Source organism: Rhinolophus hipposideros (genome assembly GCF_964194185.1).
Source record: "Rhinolophus hipposideros genome assembly, chromosome: 13".
NCBI classification, from domain to species: domain Eukaryota; kingdom Metazoa; phylum Chordata; class Mammalia; order Chiroptera; family Rhinolophidae; genus Rhinolophus; species Rhinolophus hipposideros.
This window is the reverse complement of record NC_138059.1, coordinates 57,922,427-57,926,771: the sequence shown is the minus strand read 5'-3', so window position 1 is coordinate 57,926,771 and position 4,345 is coordinate 57,922,427. Positions and strand designations below refer to the sequence as shown.

Here is a 4,345-nt window from a genome sequence, read left to right as displayed (position 1 = left end):
TGGCTTAACTTGTCTGGTGGATAAACTTATATCTCCTAGTTCCTAATTTTTTCATTTATTAGAGAGAAAGAAGAATGCATAATTTCCTCTTAAGTGATTTCCTTATGAATGTTCAAACTTTTAGATGTTTACATGTCTGCTAAGGAGTTTGTCATCTGCTTAATAAGTAATGGTTTTATAAAGATATTAGAAAAATTACTATCTTCTTCAGATATGCTAGAAAATAACCATAGTATTTAACCTGTTAAAGCTTTTTACGGTTTTATAGTTCTCAGATACTGTTTTACTTTCCAAAGATTCTAGGAAACCAAGATAAAAATGAAGTAAACCCCAAACATTAAACAAAGAGCTGAAGAGATGATTAAATGTGGTTTATCTTAATGTAACCTATCAATATATAATATAATCAATGCTTTTACCCTTTGTTCAAGAGGCCTCACTTATCCTCAGGGGAGATAAAAAGATACTGTCTGATAGTTGCCATGGTAACTGCTATGTTTTTGATGTTGGGTCAAAAAGTCCTGGGCAAAGGATATCAAAAGATTGATATTGGGGATGTGCGGAGGCTCTCACTAAGAAAGTTTCTAGATTTATGAATATTCACATATGGAAGTGACTATGCTTTATATCACAGTGGCCTCCAGAAATCAACCCACTACCGTGTTTCCCCAAAAATAAGAGGTAGCTGGACCCTCAGCTCTAGTGCATCTTTTGGAACAAAAATTAATGTAAGACCCAGTCTTATTTTAATATAATGTAAGACCAGGTCTATATAATATACTAATAACATAACATAACATAACATGACACCGGGTATACTATACTATACTATACTATACTATATACTATACTATACTATAGTTATACTATACTATAACATAATACCTGGTCTTATATTTATTTTTGATCCAAAAGAAACATTAGAGCTGATGGTCCGGCTAGGTCTTATTTTCGGGGAAACACGGTACCTGCAGATTTGACCAGCATTCATTTAGTAGAATTTCTAATCTACTAAATCTAGATAAATCTCTCAAATGCAGGAAACTAGTCTATAAAAATGTGGGCATTAAAAATGAGACTTCATTTTAACCCTGAATTCTTATTCTAAATGTCCCATTCACAATTGCTTCAAAAACAATAAAATGCATAGGAATAAATTTAACCAAGGAAGTAAAAGACCTGTGCTCAGAAAATTGTAAGACATTAAGAGAGAAATTAAAGAAGATACAAATAAATAAAAACATATACCATGCTAAGGATAGGAAGAATTAATGTAGTTAAAATGTCCATACTACCGAAGGCAATATATGGATTCAGTGCAATCCCTATCAAATTACGATGACATTTTTCACAGAACTAGAACAAATAATCCTAAAATGTATATTGAACTATAAAAGACCCCGAATAGCCACAGCAATCTTCAGAAAGAAGAACAAATCATGAACAAGAGAAATAATAGCAAGTGTTGGAAAGGCTATGGAGAAAAAGGAACCCTCATACACTGTTGTTGGGAATGCAGTCTGGTGCAGACGTTATGGAAGGCAGTGTGGATGTTCCTCAAAAAATTACAAATAGAATTACCATATGACCCAGCAATCCCTCTCCTGGGTATCTACCCCAAAAAATCTGAAAACATTTATCCATAAAGATATATGTGCTCCAATGTTCATTGCAGCTTTATTTATGGTGGCCAAGACAGGGAAACAACCCAAGTGTCTTTCAATAGATGATTGGATAAAGAAGATGTGATTATATACACAATGGAATACTATTCTGCCATAAGGAAAGATGAAATAGCGTCATTTGCCACAACATGGATGGATCTTGAGATTATTATGCTAAGCGAAATAAGTCAGACAGAAAAAGTTGAAAGCCACATGATTTCACTGATTATGTGGTATATAAAACTGAAAACGATGAAGGAACAAGAGAAACAAACAAAGAAACAAAAACTCGTAGACACAGACAATAGTTTAGTGGTTACCAGAGGATAAAGAGGAGCAGGGTGGTAGATGAGGGTAAAAGGGGTCAAATGTATATTGAAGGAAGGAGAACTGACTCTGGGTGGTGAACACACATGATGTATAAATGATATATTACAGAATTGTACACTTGAAACCTATGTAACTTTACTAACAATTGTCATCCAATAAACTTTAATTAAAAAAAAGAACAAAATGGGAGGTATCACGCTACCTGACATCAAATCATACTATAAGGCTATAGTAATCAAAGCAGCATGGTATTGGCATAAAAACAGACACATAGATAAATGGAACAGAATAGAGAGCCCCAAAATAAAGCCATGCCTATATGGTCAGTTAATCTATAACAACAGAAGCAAGAATTTACAGTGGAGTAAAGACAGTCTATTAATATGGACACTTGGAATACCTCACTTACTCACCCAACAAACAAAAGCAGAAACAGGCTACATGGGAGTCTCTGTCCGGGTTTAGCAAACAGTCTATGAGAACCTCATCTATCACTGCCACACCCCCTTTACTCCTGTGTCTGGCTTACCTTCTCTTTTACCCTCACTCCCCTTTCTCCACTCTGAAGCCCCTTACCACAGTGTGGATTCTTGTCAAGAGTTTCTTGGATCTTAGAGAGGAACATCCTTTTTAAATGTCTCAACGTTTTCCTCCTAGCTGATATAAACCTCAAATAAAAGGACCCAAGTGAAGGCTGCTAGAAATGTGGCTGATATGATGTGAATGCCCCATAACTCAGACATTCATTGAATCCAGGGCTTTGCTTCAAGCATCAGAACTCTGGGGTGCACACTGGGAAAGCAGCAGCACCACACCCAAGATGGCGGCCAGCAGGAGGCTGATGAAGGAGCTTGAAGAAATCCACAAATGTGGAATGAAAAACTTCGGTTAACATCCAGGTTGATGAAGCTAATTTATTGACTTGGCAAGGGCTGGTTGTTCCTGATAACCCTCTATATGATCAGGGGGCTTTCAGAATTGAAATCAACTTTCCAGCAGAGTACCAGTTCAAACCACCAAAGATCACATTTAAAACAAAGATCTATCACCCCAACATTGATGAAAAGGGGCAGGTCTGTCTGCCAGTAATTAGTGCTGAAAACTGGAAGCCAGCAACCAAAACCGACCAAGTAATCCAGTCCCTCACAGCACTGGTGAACGACCCTCAGCCCGAGCACCCCCTTCGGGCTGACCTAGCTGAAGAATACTCTAAGGACCATAAAAAAATTCTGTAAGAATGCTGAAGAGTTTACAAAGCAATATGGGGAAAAGCGGCGTGTGGACTAAAATCTGCCGCGATTGATTCCGGCGAGTGTGAGCAGAGGCCCAGAGCAGTGCAGACACCCCGCCAAGCAGGACTCTGGAAAATTGACACGTGCCACCGCCTGGCATTTGCTTGTGGCAGTTACTAACTTTCTATAGTTTTCTTAATCAAAAGTGGTTTAGGTAACCTATAAAAGGATTAAAAACTTAAGATGTTCTAAAAAAAAAAAAAGAATCAGAACTCTGCCTCCTGCCAGGAAGGCATGGCATCATGAGGGCTTTCCTTTCACACTCGTGGTGGCCTGAACCCCACCATCCTGCTTTGGGCCAAGTTATTTTGTACCTCTGAGCCTCTGTTTCCCTACCCAGAAAGTGGGGCAAACGCTGGGACTCAGTAAGTAGTGAGATTCTGGGGAATGAATGAGAGCTCACAGTGGCATGCTCAGCATGAGGTATCTGTTCCATGGGGTCCAGTGTTGCCATTTTGAATATAAATCTCACCAGAAGAGGGATTCTGTTTTGTTCTCTGGTATATTTCTGTTGACAGTGCCTGGCATAGAAAAACTATTCAATATTTTTTAATGAATTAATGAGTGAGCAAATGAGACAAACCACTTCGCTGTTAGCTTTAACTCTCTCACTGAAATTCAGGAAACCTGGAAACAGATGTTTCTCAGGAAAGTCTCTTTGGAAATCAACACAGAAATCACTGACCTCATTTTGTAAGTGTACCCATTTTTAATTGTCACACTGCTTCTGGTATTATATTTTGCATATTTTCTTCTGAACAGGAAATGTGTCCTCCTCCCACAGGGCTTCTCAGTCTTGCTCCCTCCTGCTCCATTATTCTACTTCCTGTCTTAGCACTACATTGGCCAAGATTTCACAGTTTTAGCACTGAAATCCCTGTGTCCAGGGAAACCCCTCACATCACCCTAGTTGGCACACAGATGTCTTTGAACCATAAAAACTTAACAATTGGGTACTGTGAAGACAGAGCCAGGAATGCAGTTTCCAGGCTCTCGGCCTCATGTGGAAAAGTGCTGGCTCAGGTAGTAAATGGCCATCAACGGTGATTGCATGGCCAT

At 38.6% G+C, this 4,345-nt stretch overlaps 1 pseudogene across 1 annotated transcript; it reads left to right on the top strand.

The window, feature by feature from the left end:
* Window positions 1–2,814: 2,814 nt before the first annotated feature.
* LOC308506745 (ubiquitin-conjugating enzyme E2 L3-like) lies at window positions 2,815–3,281 on the top strand (annotated as a pseudogene). The gene has a single exon. The product of its transcript is annotated as a ubiquitin-conjugating enzyme E2 L3-like (transcript).
* The last annotated feature ends 1,064 nt before the right edge of the window (window positions 3,282–4,345 follow it).